Here is a 16337-nt window from a genome sequence, read left to right as displayed (position 1 = left end):
AAAATAAAAGCTTGGAAATTCCTGTCCCAGCTGTTGGTGCGCAAAAGCGCCTCGCGTCGCCTGATGTGGTGCGCATTTTTTATTTTGGGTGCGCATGCGCACCTGCGCACCAGTTATGTGCACCCCTGATTATAGCTCCTCTCTGTGGTGGTGTAAAGTAACTAAGTACTTACTCAAGTACTGTACTTAAGTACAATTTTGAGGTATGTTTACTTTACTGGAGTAATATCCACTGGGTGAATACTTCACCACGGTGGGAAGCAGCCAGTATTGCATTAGTCTTTTTCGGGACAGAATCTAGTTGTATAAACAATATAACATAATAGCGAACACAGCAGCTAGGTGAGGACGGCCTCAGCTAAACAACAGGCCGCTCGACGTTCGTTTGTATGGAAATATTTCACTGAAGATGTGGACAAAACAACGGTGGAGTGTTTGTGTATAGGCTAGATAGCCTAGCCTCATTAGCTTGTGGTGATGAGCGTCTTGCTGAACTTACAATTGGTGTTTGCATTTCTGGTTATAATTATATACGGGCCGTCATAAGTATCCGTATCTTCCGTATTGTTCAATAAAAAGCATTTTGCTTTTGTATGCCCAAATTATATGCATTTGGATGCGGACCCCCATTTCAAAATATTGTGTCAGGGACCTGCGGAAGCAACGATTTCATTAAACAAAATCGCTTTTAAACATATGCATAGTACGTTTTCATGATAAAATAGCAGATCTACAAGTGCCGCACTATGAACTTGTAGATCTGCCATTTTTGAATAGCCAAAAGTATAAATGATCGTGACGCTATATTAACTACTTTTTCTGGGGACCCCCTGGAACGAATTATTCTGAATGAAACTCCTTGTGTGTGATAGATGTTGCTGAATCCAAAATTATAATGGGTTTATTCCAAATATTTATTGTACAAAATCCACCCCCTCTCAAGCTGAGAGTGGGTGGATTGGAGTTCACAAACTGACCATGTCACTTAGTGTTGGGCGGGGCCCAATCTGAGCCTAGTTTGGTTCAGCTGGGGTGGGCCTATATAAGCTCAGGTTGAACTAGCAGACAAACATTTTGTCTGACGGGTAGAGATTCACTGCAGGAAACCCACGGCTATGTGAGCACTTACGATGCATTATAAGTAAGTTTGTTTTCTGTTTATTAGACTTTATGTTCCTTGGTTTATTTTGCTCGATAGACATTTATGCCGGTCTGTTTATGCTTTCTGTTTGTTTAAGTTACTGATTGTCTGTTTGTTTAAGTTACTGATTGTTTCTGTCTTTCACTCCTATATAGTTAAATCATCATCACCACCATATCATCATCATCATCATCATATGTGTTGTACAGACTGGCAATAAAACACTTTCAACTCTCAATCCTGGTCTGGTACAAATGCTCTTGTCGGCATACTGGTGTCGGGGTGTATAAGTTAGCCATGCAGTGAACTCTCTACCAAAGCTAAAGACATTTTACATTTATTTTCCCCACCCTAGCCAAAGAGAAGATCATTTGCTACCAGAGGTTGCGGAAAGAATGGAGGAAGTTGTCCTGTCAGCACAGGCGTTGACGAGAGTAACTCAGGCCATCCGGGGACTGACAGCGTTGACATCAGCCAACAAGAGGCAGACTGTACATTTTACCCAGCAGGAGAGAGCTCCGCTGAAGAGTTCCTTCGCATGCTTGGTTTGCAAAGGTCTGTAATATGACTACTGATGATTACAATGTATTAGAAAATGTTATTGAAGGCGAAACAAAATACTGGACTTATTTGTGATTCTCATTTTATCTTGCAGGTCCCATGGATGAGCCGTGTAAAGTCCGGCCAAAACCTCATTCACTAGTACCTCAATACCTTGCAGGAGGTCAACTAGCAACATCTGCTGGGCCATTAATAGGAACTACATGGTTTAAGAGAACCCGGACATGAGGTTCAATTCTAGGGCCGATTCCATGGGGCTTGATCTAAAAACACACATGAGTTCACATACAGAGGAAATAACCTTTAGTTGCAGCGAATCCTTTGGTCAAAATACACATCTTAAGAGAGAACCTGTTTATTGTGTTTTATGATTATGACGGTTATGAAGAGACTGGGTGTAGGATAGGTTTCTCTCCTGTGTGTGTGTGTGTGTGTGTGTGTGTGTGTGTGTGTGTGTGTGTGTGTGTGTGTGTGTGTGTGTGTGTGTGTGTGTGTGTGTGAGTGTGGATTTGCTTGGATATGTGTGGGGGAGAGTGTAGTGGTGTGATTGGATGATTATAGGAGGGGGCGTGCCAGCAGCAGACGCATCCGTTCCTGATTGGTGGCCAGAGGGCTGCTTCAACTTTAAAAGGCTGTCAGCGGGCCGGCGAGAGTGAACCCGTTCCTTCTCGACTTCCAACCCGTCTGTCCTTCAACTGTAATCTGTAGTAGCCATTTGTGCATGTGAAGCCGAACAGTCATGTAGTACTCGATCTCTGCAAACACTTGATCTAACCTGTAGATCTAGATGCTTACAGTTCGATCCTAACTCGGCCTCGGCCGATTACTGTTGCCATCTCTTGTGATCTGTTGTTCTCAGCTAAGAAGGGGGGGGAAACTATTTATTATATTGTTTGAGCTTTGTTTTTTCATTTTTCAGAAAGCTTAAGTTAAAATAGCAGATCTACAAGCTCACTACGCTTCGCATCGCGACGTTCTGTGAGCTTGTAGTTCTGCTTAGGGACATTTTGTGCCTTTTGCACAGTGAGAACTCTCTCTAATACTCACTGTAACTACAGTCTATTCCCGCAGTGCTCAGTAATTATACGATAGTGTTAGTACTAGTATAATACAGAGAGAACATAACGCAAATACCAAGCTACCAAAGCTACCAAACTAGACAATGCAAATAGCTACCTTTGTTTATATGTTTTGTTAACTAAGGTACATACCTTGTTTGTTTGTTTCAGAAACTCGGGACGAGTTGGTCATGGAAGTGGAGAGTGGGAAGAAAAGGATCCATACGCAGAATCAAAAGACCCTGCATGAGGCTGAATCCTCACCAGGTCCAGAAGAGAGAGAGGTTTTAAGAGAGACTTTGAAAGCTGTAAGTTAAAATGGATGTCTAATGTTATGCTAGAATTATAGCCTGTCTAAAACACAAGCTATAAGTTCTGTCGTCATACGGACATTATATTGATTGTTGGTTGGTTGCATGGAAGTTTGTTGTCAGGGAGACAGAGTATTCACATATTCATATGTGAATATGCCAGAAGGACGTCCTGGTTTTTGGTAGGGAGGTTGTCAGGGAGACAGACAGTAGAAAGATAGAATTGAATAGAACAGTAGTAGTAGTAGTAGAACAGTGGGGTCCTGGGACCCTCAGGGTTCTTTGAGGGGGTTCCTAATGGACCCTTACTGACGTGTACATTTGGTTCTATTTACACTCTCAGTGTTATGGGGTTCTTGAAATTAAAATGTTTCAGAACCACTGTAATAGAAAGAGAGATTAACACGAGTTGAGAGCATAAGGAGGAAGGAGAGTGAAAGAGGAGAGAGAGAGAAAAGATAGAGAAAGGAGAGAGGAGGGGAAAAGAGAGTGAAAGAGGAGAGAGAGGGGGGAGAGGAGAGTGTGAGGGGGTAGAAGATGAGAAATAAGAGGTAGAGAATAGAGCGAGGGGGTGGGGGGATCGTATACCTGCCACAGAGGGACATTCCATAATAATATTATTCTTTCCTTTATGTTATAATTGTTATAATCTTCGTTGTGTGTGTGTGTGTGTGTGTGTGTGTGTGTGTGTGTGTGTGTGTGTGTGTGTGTGTGTGTATTATTACACATTTCTGACTTTTTAGAAGAGCCAGAAGTCATCGGCTGCAGTGGCCAAAAAGAATGGCTTGGCAGCCTTGATAAAGGAGAAAACAGCAGCCAAAAAGAGAGACCCACTGTGTGTGATGTCCCCCCATAGACTCTGACTCGTCTGAGTATGGTGGAGATGATGGTGGGATTGTCCCCCAAGCCATCCACGACGAGATGGCAAAGAAGTACATGAGCTCCCAGAAGAAGGCCAAACAGTTGGAGGGGGACCTACAGCATCTCAAAACTAAGTAAGGAATGACTAATTTTAACGAAACAGTTGCATGAGTTTGCTCTGCTCTTTTTGTCTATGTTTGTTATTTGTTCTCATGTTCTTTTCACTTAGATTTGTTTTCTTGATCATAAATGTTTAAAAAAAAAGTTATATAAAAAGCTTGTTATAGACAGATGCTAGGTTCATTATTAAATTGTTATCCTAATAATGCATACATCAATTCAGTTTCTTTTTCCGTACCCTATTCATACTTTAAGATGCAACAAATTGGAGATTGCCAAAAACAAACTGGAAGAAGAAGTCGGCGTTTACAAGGGCCTCAATATTTTTCTGCAGCAAAGTCTGACATCCCTGCTGCACCATAGGTGTGTTTAGACAATGATGCTGTTCTATGGACATTTTTGACAATGTGTACGATATAAGTACTGTGATAACGACAAAAGGAGCTTAAATATGATTGTCTACATTTTCAGTTGCAACTTCAGGAACAGCAACTTCCTCCGTTTCCACCGCGTTCCACCGAGGTTCGAGCTCGGTCCACCGAGACGATTCGGCATCGGCAGATTCGGCACCTGGGATGTTTCACACCGACGGTGACAAGGTATTGAAGAAACATACAGTACTCTGTAGGACAGTGGTTCTTAAAGGTGGGGTCCACGGGGGGTTCCGCAGTGTCCCCAACTAAATTAGGAGCAGTTAAGCACAAAAGCTCTACTGTATATCAAAAATAGCCAACGTGTCATGATGCATCGTGAGCTTGTAGATCAGCTATGTTTTGCTATTTTGGAACTATGTTTGAACAGTTTTGCCTATGGCATGAACAAAATAGGGATGCAAGGTGGAAAGGTATTCATTTCACTACATTTTTACCAGCTAGAATGTAATCAAATGATAATGTACTGTATAAGAATGACTTTAACTCTCCCCACCTACAGTATAGACAGTTGTAGAATTCTGTACTAAATCTAATCCAACTATTAACATCTTCTCTATTGGAGGTCCATGGCACCAACTCTTTTCCAAATGGGGGTCCACATTTGGGGGTCCTTGACTTGATTTATTTATTTATTTTACAGTAAACGATGTTTGAAGTGTGCATGCTTTTGTCCAAAATGAAAGCCTGGGACATTTCTTGTTAAAAATGATTTTTATTTATTTCTAAAAGATGTCTTGTTTTCTTCTTTTCGGGTCCACATTGGCTCCAGTGGGTGGCAGCAAACAGCAAGGACTCCTTGTTCGTCAAGGATCTTGCTGTTTCCATTTGGGGGACAACAACCCTAAAAACCAGAAGCCTTACAGGCAAAGAATGCCCCACCAGCAAGGCGGAGGCCAAACCCCCCCTGACCCCAGGAAAACTTAATGCAGTCAGAGGTATGTTTACTAAGGGGTGGGGGGGTTCATTATTCTAAGGTGGAAAAGAGACTGTAGTTCTCTTCGGGAAAAGAGAACTACAGTCATGTACAAAAGCATATCATTAGTTTATTATGCAAGTGTTATTAGTGTATTAAGTCTTATTAAGCTTATTAATTAAAAAAACAACTTTATTGTTATAAAATAATCGATTTTGGGGATGAAAAATAGCCGATCGACAACTCGTTGAATGAGTTGTGAGCTTGTAGATTGGGCTCTACCGGCATTTCTTGAATGCCACTATTGAATGACAAAGTATAAAATAGGGCTTAAGTAGTTACATTAATCGATGTAGTAAAACATTAAATGTTACCAAAAAAGTAATCAATAGAACAATCGCTAAGAGAATGAGTGGCAAACCCTAAATGCATATGCGGCAGGGGTAGTGCTTTTTACGGGGCCAGAGATCAGCTCTGGACCAGTTTTGATATTCCCTTTATTCTGTTTCTGCCACTTTTCGCAGTTCTGGATGAACCGTGCTGTCGCTTTTTACGAAACTCGGCCATATGGTAGATGGTCATGAAAGACTATCAAGAAATAATTCTCACAATCTTTCGTCCAAAGGTGGCGCTATAGCACTCAATTGAAAAATGCCAACTTTGAACAGGTACAACTCATGCCCTGTTTGACCTAGAGCCATGAAACTTGGATACACATATGCGTCTCCTCATGCTGAACAACTTTCACCCTCTGACTTTTGACCTCTGACCTTTAGATCTCCCACCATTTTGAATTATATGAAAAACAGTCATTGGCTCCTAACTTCTGCATTTTTTCACTTAGAAAAAATCTGCTCCCATCGTTATGTCGGCAGAGGTCCAATGTTCATGTGTAAACAGTTTCGTGCAGATTACTCAAACATCCCAGGAGGAGATAGATTTTAACTATTGCAATTTTATGAAAATTATTCATCTGCCCCTAACACACACATGCAGACTCACATTTCTTTGAAACTTTGCAGAAAGGTTGAGGGTCATTCCAACTATCACTGAAACCAATCTTACTCCAATTGGCCAAAGGGGGGCGCTATAGCAATTTTTTGAAAATGCAAACTTTAAATAGGCATAAGTCATGCCTCGTTTGGCCTAAAGTCGTGAAACTTGCTTACACTTGTGCCTTGACTCATGAGGAACACATGTATCACTTTGACCAGTAAGCTCCGCCCTTAGATTTTCCGCAATTTTGAGCAGTTTGAAAAACACTTGTTTTTGGCAGTTCTGGCTTAACCGTGCATACGCTTTTTACGAAACTCGGCCATATGGTAGATGCTCATGAAAAACTATCAAGAAATAATTCTCACACTCATTCGTCAAAGGGTGGCGCTATAGCACTCAATTGAAAGTGCCAAATTTGAACAGGTACAACTCATGCCCTGTTTGACCTACAACCATGAAACTTCGATACACAAATGCGTCTCTTCATGCCCGACAACTTTTGTGGTCTGACTTTTGACCTCTGACCTTTAGATCGCCCACCATTTTGAATTATATGAAAAACAGTCATTGGCTCATAACTTCTGCATTTTTTCACTTATGGAAAATCCGCTGCTTTTGTTTTGTCGGCAAAGGTCCTAAGTTCATGTGTAAAATGTTTCGTGCAGATTGCTCAAAAATCCCAGGAGGAGATAGATTTTAACTATTGCAGTTTTATGAAAATTATTCATCTGCCCCTAACACATACATGCAAGACTCACATTTCTTTGAAACGTTACAGTAATGTAGAGGGTCATTCCAAATTCCTGAAACCAATCTCACTCCAATTGGCCAAAGGGGGGCGCTATAGCAATTGTTTTTAAATGCAAACTTTAAATAGGCAAAAGTCATGCCTCGTTTGGCCGAAAGTCGTGAAACTTGCTTACACTTGTGCCTTGACTCATGAGGAACACATCTATCGCTTTGACCAGTAAGCTCCCCCCTTAGATTGTCTGCAATTCTGAGCAGTTTGAAAAACACTTAAACCCAGGATGTTTCAGCTATTTGCGTGAAACTGTATCATCTGTGTGATCTCCTTTTTCACAGGTCCTTGTCTGTTGGTCCAATGGCGTCTCCCTTAAGTGAGTGCCTCACAATTTCAAGGTCGCCAGTTCAAGTCTCACTTCATGCAGACTTCATTTAAGTTGAATTGCAAACAACATGACTGTATCAATGAATACATGTGCAAATGGTAAAGATAACCTGACATGCTTATTTGAGAGTACGTTTTTTCAATGTATGACGTACTTCATTGTGAAAGTAGCTGATCTACAATCTCACAACTTTTCAGATAGCAATGTTTTGTGAGCTTGTAGATCGGCCGCTTTCACTGGTTTCGGTTTCGAGGAGACATACAATTTCTCTATTGGTAAATGGTTTGTGAACGAGTGATCTTAGTGTTAGTGAAACAGGGGCTTGGTTCATGACAGAAGGCAAGAGTTAATGATCTTCAACAGACAAAATCAGCCTGGACAAAGTTGTAGCACTATAGGTAGTGTTGCAGCCTCTCAGTCCGAAGGTTGAGAGTTTGATTCCTGTTACGGGCAATAGGATGTAATGTCCAATAAATCCATTATGTTTCCATCTCTCTCTCAAATCTATTCCATGTCCATGTCTCTCTCTCTTCAATCCATTCCGTTTCCATGTCTGTCTCTCTCTCTCTCTCTCTCTCTCTCTCTCTCTCTCTCTCTCTCTCTCTCTCTCTCTCTCTCTCTCTCTCCAGTTTCCATCTCTCTCTCTCTCTCTCTCTCTCTCTCTCTCTCTCTCTCTCTCTACAGTTTCCATGTCTCTCTCTCTCTCCAGTTTCCATGTCTTGTCTGTCTGTCTGTCTGTCTGTCTGTCTGTCTGTCTGTCTCTCTCTCTCTCTCTCTCTCTCTCTCTCTCTCTCTCTCTCTCTCTCTCTCTCTCTCTCTCACTGGCCCCGTATTATTGCTGCTTGCAGCTATATTTTCCAATTGTTGTTGTCCATTATCTGGCTTATTGCCTGCCCACCCATGTTTTCCATTCAAATGCATTTTTTCATAACTGAAACAGGTGGTTAAAGGTCCACTTCCTCACTAATACACATTTTAAGATGGCACCATTTACATTCATGTCTACTCACTCTGTGTCCCATGAATGGGCCGTGGATAGTTTAGAAACCTGTCTACCTCTGACATCATCGTTAGGCAGGCTTGGTCATTAACTTTTTTAATTGTTAATTATTAATACAAGAACAATGGCTTCTACTTCAGCATGCAAACTTTCCAAGTAGAGACATACTGTCGTTTCTATTAGCTCCATTGCTAATGTCACTGGCAGGCTGGCCTGAGTTACTTTAAGTTATTCTCAACACATCACAATTCATACAACTCACCCCATATGCAGTCCTTAGGCTAACTATTGTTTTGTTGGTGGGGGTTCTTGTTTGTTTTCTTTTCAGACTGTTTCCATTGGTGGCTAAAGAGGCAGAACATCGGTGAGGAAGAGCTAGCGAAGAGGAAGAGGGCCATGGGGAAATTCATTTGTGAAAAGATCCAGGACATAAACAAGAAGGACAAAAAATAGTGTGTCTGGGTGGGGGGGGGGGGGGTGATATGGGGTAATGTTCTTGTTTTTAACAACAACAAAACAATTGTTTTTACGTCACTTTCGACGTGCGCTGATCGAGCAGGCACAAGTATTTGTACGCACCCTTTAACAGTATTAGTTTGATTTTGAAGGGGAACTCCGCCAAAGAACCTTTGATTTGATTCTTCAAATATAGTCTCATATTTGCTAAAGCTACTGGTGATTCTTTTTTTCTTTCTTTCTTTCTTTTTTTTTTTTTTTCCCATTTCCCTTGTTTTTATCCTGTATCCTTTGAGTTCACTCTTCTGATTTGGATAACATTGGTAGGCTATCCCGACCTGAAAACTATTGATTGAAGCCACTAGATTTGTATTTGTATGTTTTTTTTATTTGTTTGTATTTGTATGTATTGATTTGATATACAAGCTGTGACAACCTGTGTAGCCGTTGAAGTTTATGTATTTATTGTTTATTTTATGTATGTATGTATGTATGTATGTATGTATGTATGTATGTATGTATGTATGTATGTATGTATGTATGTATGTATGTATGTATGTATGTATGTATGTATGTATGTATTTGTTTATTTGTTTTATTTATTATATAAATGTAGTTTGAGTTTTTACTGTTTAATAAATTATTGTTATGTATGAAATTGATACATGATTATTTATGACTTTGTGGATTTTGCTCACTTTTATATATTATATTTTATACTCACAGAAATTCAGATTTGTTATTGATGTGTCCCAGAACATTTCAATATGCAATATTTATGAACATGCAGTCCTCTCGAAAGACACAAACCTTGAAAACAAAGATAAACTTCTAAATATACATTATATTACCATGATAATTCTAAATGTGCTAGAATGCTGTAGGACAGCTATGTACTTAAAACTTAACATTCAAGTTACAATTTTATTTCCTGGCAAAACACCACATTTCTCTTTTCGGTGTCAAGCTGAAAAGGAAATCTGAAAGACAAACATGTCTTTCAGATTGACCAGTTCCTCTTGATGGACATTGAGTCAGTCCTGTAACAATTAGAAGAAGTAAGCCAATTACAAAGACCATTTACACTGTCTGCTTTCCATTCACTCTCAAGCTGACTGATTTGAATGTGTGAAACCCAGTGAATCAAACGATAGGAGCGGCACACTGCATATTAGCATTACAATGTCCCAGTCAGCATATATCAATGCACCAGGTGTGGATTTTCACTACATGCCAAAGCGTTTTTTATTTATTGTTTGCCCTACACACAATGCAATGTTGTTGTTGTTTTTTTTAAATAGGTGTGATAATCTAAAGATTTGCATACGTTTATTTCCTGACAAAACACATGCATCTTTTGGGTGTCAAGCTGAACATATTTGTTGACAAACATGTCTTTCAGATTGACAAATTGGTTGATGGACTATTGAGTCAGTCCTGTAATAATTACAATAAATGAGCAAATTACAAAAAAAAATAGCAGTCAGTTTAATGTGCCACATATCTGTTACAAACTCCCTGAAAATTGCAGGTCTGCATCTACTCTGCTATTTTAAATAACAGCTAAAATCATGTCTGTTTTCGGTAGCCTTTCGTTGATATATAATTGTATTCTTTATTTCTTAATTTAATTTGATAGTTTTTGCTCTTTTACTATTTATTGTTGTGTATTTTACTCTGTATCCTGAATATTGTCGCTGTCCAATGAAAAACACTTATCTCCAAAAACATTTTTTTTTCACGAGCATAAATACCGTTAGATACATTTAGCACCACGAATAATAATATAGCTGTACAAAATCATCAGTCAACAGTTTAAGGTTGTCAATGGACTTACATACTTAATTACTTAAAGGGGAAATTACAACATGATGAGTCATCATGTTGTAATTTGCAATGTTAAACCCACAGTCAATCCTCCATTTCAAGGCAACACAGACAGGGGGGAACTTTTTTCTTATTTCCACACAACTTCTTTATGCTATATTAATGACATAGTTAAATATTGAAAATGGGTGGATTTCCCCTTTAATACTCTTTATTATGAGATACATGGAGATACGCAAACCTCTTCTGCTTTTATGTCCGACTAAGATGACACACGCACGTCAATGATCTGACCGTAGTTTCCCTACGTCGTACTTCAGAGTTTCCTCTGATAAATCTAACATGAAAGCCTTTTATCTTGTCATGTTGTTGCCATACAGTAAGCACGACATCTTGGGACTTGGAATCAACAAACAAGCTACAAGTTACAGTATGACCATGTTGGCCGGTGCCGTCAATCGACTCGACTGTATCCTGAAAATGTGTTTTATATTAAGTGATTTCAAATGTCCTTTTATAATTGTTCCTTAGCTTAATGTTTCGCATAAAGCACATTGCATTGCCTTGTTGAAATGTGCTTACAAATAAACGTGTTAAATTCCAATAGAATACTGTAGGACAGCTCTTGGGGCTTAAATGATTTAAGAATGTTGTCATTGAGGTGACCCCCCTCCCCTATATTTACAGTGATTTGAAGGGTTAAGTGGGAGCAGTGATTGGCCCCACCCCGTCATTCGGATTGGGCCATCTGAGTATCTGTTAGTATTTAACAAGAGTTTGTTCTGCTTTGTGCCACTTGAATCTCTGCTAGTTGTTAAGAGTTGAACTTCTCTTTCCTGCACTAGCTGAAGCAGTCACTAACTTTTTGTTTTGGTTCTAGTTTTTTGCTAATTTTACTAGATGTTCTGGCTCTAAGTCAGTTAACCGACATATTTCTACTTTGAAGAAAGTTTGGAGTTATGGCTTTACTACAAACAATGAAGTTCTTGATCAACCAGAGACTATCTGCAGCTGCTGAAGAGATATTTGGGATTGTTGGAGGAATTCTAAAAGAGTACGAGGATGAAGCTTTCCACATCAAGCAACAAACTGACCGCCAACGCAGACTACTGGATATGGTTTTAAAACCAATCGTCATATTACACAGAGCAGGTTGGTAAAACCACTACACTGTCAAAAATCTGATTTTGAATTGTTAGACCTTTTCTAAAGAGTTGTTTAAAAAAAACACTCAATAAATTAAACTAGAAGGAAAGGAAAAACACAAGAGTAATGATGAAAAGATCTTATGTGGTTCAACTGTCCTTGTATGTGTCATGTTTTCAGCATGCTATTTCGAGTCATAATGTTGTGAGGTTGAATTGGCAATTGTTATTAGTATTATTGTTGTAGTGGTCTAATTTTAGACTGGCCTTAGACAGAGGTGGAATTAACAAAAAAGTTGTTCCTTCCAACCACAACTACAGAACTGATTAAACACTGTAACGCTGCAATTTTCTCTTGACCATTACAAACACATGTGTGGAACCACTGTATGATAAAGTGTAGTTAACACTCAAACATTTAATTGGTTTTCTATAATTATATTGTATCTTTTGCCCAGACGTCCGCCCTGTGTGTAAAGAGGAGGTTTCTCCTGAGCAGCAGGAGATGAGCCATAGTCTGGTCCAGGAGGAAGCAGAGCATCCACAGATTAAAGGGGAGCAGGAGAAGTTACTTCAAGGACAAGAGAAGGCTGATGGGTCAACAGAGACATTACTAGCAGTGAAAAGCGAAGATGATGATGACAACCTGGAGACAGAGCCTCCAGCCAGCACCTCAACTGAACACATTAAAACACAAGCTGATGTAGAGGACTGTGGCACATCAAAACCAACCGGTGATGAATCTGACACTGAAGACAGTGGTGGCTGGGATACCAGGGCAAATCATTCAGATTTAAACACAGGACAAATATTGTCTTTGACCAACAAGCTATGCCATGACCTCAAATCTCCAAAACAAAGTCCCTCCACGAGGAGTCACAGAGGGGAGAAATTATTTAGTTGTGTAGACTGTGGCAAAATGTTTAATCGAAAGGAATATCTGAAGGTGCACACAAGGATTCATACTGGAGAAAAGCCCTATACTTGTAAAGTTTGTGACAAAGACTTTAGTCAAATAGGTAGTCTAAAAAAACACATGCGCGCTCATACAGGGGAAAAGCCCTTCATGTGTACAGTTTGTGGAAAAGGCTGTAGCCAAAAGAGAGGCCTACAATCACACATGGTGACTCATACAGGGGAAAGGCCCTTTACTTGCACAGTTTGTGGTTTAGGCTGTGTTAACATGGCAAATCTAAAAACACACATGAGAAAACATACAGGGGAAAAGCCCATTACTTGCAGTTTGTGGTAAAGGGTGTAGTCAAATGAGTGCTCTAAAAAGACACATGAGGACCCATACAGGGGAAAAGCCCTTTGCGTGTACAGTTTGTGTCAAAATCTTTAGTCAAAATTGTCATCTAAAATCACACATGAGGACACATACGAAGAAAAAAACATGTTTATCGATGAGTACTTTTTCAAAAAAAGGCATTTGAGGGGACACATTATTATGATCATTCTCCACACTCATACAGGGGAAAAGCCCTTTACTTGCACGATGAGAGGCTAAGGATTCTAAAACAAACACTGTACAAATATATGGACAAAGCCAGACCCATTAGTTTCTACAGACTTTCGGCTGAGAGCACATTTGCCAGCAGCCTTCAATACCTTGCAGGAGGTGAAATAGCAACATCTGCTGGGCCAGGAACTACATGGTTTAAGAGAACCCGGACATGAGGTTCAACTCCAGGGCAGATTCCTTGTATGGAAGCATATCAGGGCCAAAAGTTTTGATCATTTACTAAAATCGAATGACGAAATTTTTTTTTAATTGAAGTGGAAAAATAAAAATTGAAACCGAAAGTCTCACATTTTTATCTTGAACTCTGGGCGCGGCCTCATCCGAGAGGGGCGTGGAATCATGGCTCATGAGTGACAGGTCCCCCCCCGTGACGTCATCCCTGTGCGACCAGGAAGTAGCTTAAAGGTAGGGTAAGTGATTTTCTTTGGTTAAAATAAGTGTTAAATAGCTCTATATTCTGATAGTACTCATTGCTATAGAGTGTTTGTTCAGTAAAAGGAGTCTCCTTGTCTCTCCAGCTCTTCATAAAACAGAAAATGCATTTCGTTTCAGTTTCAGTTTAATTTCCAATTTATCCAATAAGGATAGAGAACTCAATCAGGATACAGAATAAACAAGTGAAATTGGAAGTGATGACACTAACAAATGATTAGGCAAAATGGGAACTGGAACACTATAGAAATTAAGCCAATAAACGGGTACTCGCTTCTGATTGGCTGAAATATTGTCACCTACCAAAAAGTGTATTTTCTGTTTATTAAAGAGCTGGAGAGACATGGAGACTCCTGTTACTGAACAAACACTCTATAGCAATGATTACTATCAGAATATAGTGCTTTAACCTTTTAACAAAATACTTTTTGTTTTAACCCAAAAATATCACTTACCCTACCTTTAAATAACGTTGCGTTAGCATCACATAGCTACTGGTTAGTTCTAGCCTTATAGAGTTAAGAGGGTTCTAACTGATGGATTGGTACCAGCGCCAGCGTCACCAGCTTGCAAGTAAGAACTGTTTTTTAATAAGTTAGATGCTAGTAAAATAGCCGATGTATAATGACTGGTTAATTTTGGAAAAGAGTGGCTTGCAACCCTGCTGAACTGTTCGTTTTGGTGCCACTTTCTGATAAATCGACCATTAAGCTTAGAACATTTTTGTTATTAAACATGATTTTGCCCGCTATGGTCTGTAATAAGGTCCAGAATACGTTTTTTTGTCTAGGTATACTTTTAGTTGTAGAAATAACTGTGAAATTATGATTATTTACATGTAGCAATGGTAAGATGACTAATAACTATCAGCTAATTTACCTGTGGACCCCCTGGAACCCCCAATTCCCAAGGACCCTTAGGGGTCCCTGGACGTTAAGATAAGAACTAGACTGCTGGCCTAAATATTATGGTCTTCACCTGTCTATATGTAAAATGTCATGATATAATGTGTGTGATTTGGTGCTATATAAAATGGAATTGAATTCATGTATTGTCTTTTTTGTGTTTGACAGAATGCTGACTATATAAACATGGCTTCAGTTGCACAGAACCTCATCAATGTGCTCACTCAGAACGTGCAACACACTCCTCTGGATAACGACTTGAACAGGTCTGAGATTTTATGCATTTTAATTGTCTATGTTAATTTAACCACTAGAACCTAAGCATCCCTGTTCTGGGGCTAACATTCAGTGAAAATAGCAGATCTACAAGTTCTCAAGGCATCAGGCTGCAAGCATTGTGAGCTTGTAGATCTACTATTTCAGCCAAGATATTTATGTAGAGTGGGGAACCTAGTCTTAAGGTGTTGTACTGTCATGGTTTAAACAAATATCTTATTAATTATGCAGGTCCTTCAAAGTTCCTTTCTTGCATCCACATCTCCAAGACCCTGGAAGCCTTTTAGTTTGTATTTGTACTTGTTAAACATGAATGCAGAGACAACCCCAAGCCCCGAGGAAGAGTTCCAGCTTGCCCAGGCAGGACTCCTCTATAAAGACAACATATTCAGGGATTTTCTTTTTTGTCGCCCACAAAGGGTTTGTGCCAGGGAAAACACATCAGAGGTGCTCACTGTGAGCACTGGTTGCCCACAAGGAAGTGTATTGTCCCCTGTGTTATTCTCTCTTTTTACCAATGAATTTATGATCAATGAGACATATTTTAAACTATTTAAGTATGCAGATGATATGGCCTTAGTTGCCCTGTTACTTAAATCAGACCCCCGTGGTGTAGATGCCTACCTGGCTCACACGGTAGCACTTGAAGGGTGGTGTAATACCAGCCAGCTAGAAATTAATGTAGGCAAGACAAAGGAGTTATTCATGCTTAAACCAGATATTACTATACTGCCAGTCTCGCTGGATGGCCAACGCATAGAATCTGTGGAGGACTTTAAATATCTAGGAACAGTTCTAGACTCCCGGATGAGCTTCTCTGGTAACACAGAGCACATCTATAAGAAATGTTCCCAGCGACTTTATCTACTCAGAAAGCTAAATAGCTTCAGAGTTAGTCAGCGGGTCCTAGAACTTGTGTACAAGACCATGATTGAGAGTGTTTTGACATTTCACCTTTCTGCCTGGTTTGGTCACCTAAACTGTAAATTACTGAACAAACTGTCTAGGATTGTGTCAATGGCTAGCAAAATCATTGACAAGCCCCAAAAGGCCTTGAGCCTATTGTACAGGGAGAGAGTGAGGAGGAAAGCTCTGAGCATCACAGCCGATGGCTCCCATCCTCTTTCTAGAGAGTTTGAGCTTCTGAACTCTGGCAGGCGCTACAGAGTTCCCCTAGCGACCAAAAATATTTATAAGAAGTCTTTTGTCCCCAGAGCAGTCAGCATTCTTAACTCGACAGAATGAC

Source organism: Gymnoscopelus microlampas (genome assembly GCF_963454915.1).
Source record: "Gymnoscopelus microlampas genome assembly, chromosome: 13".
Lineage (NCBI taxonomy): Eukaryota > Metazoa > Chordata > Actinopteri > Myctophiformes > Myctophidae > Gymnoscopelus > Gymnoscopelus microlampas.
This window is presented reverse-complemented; position numbering follows the sequence as displayed.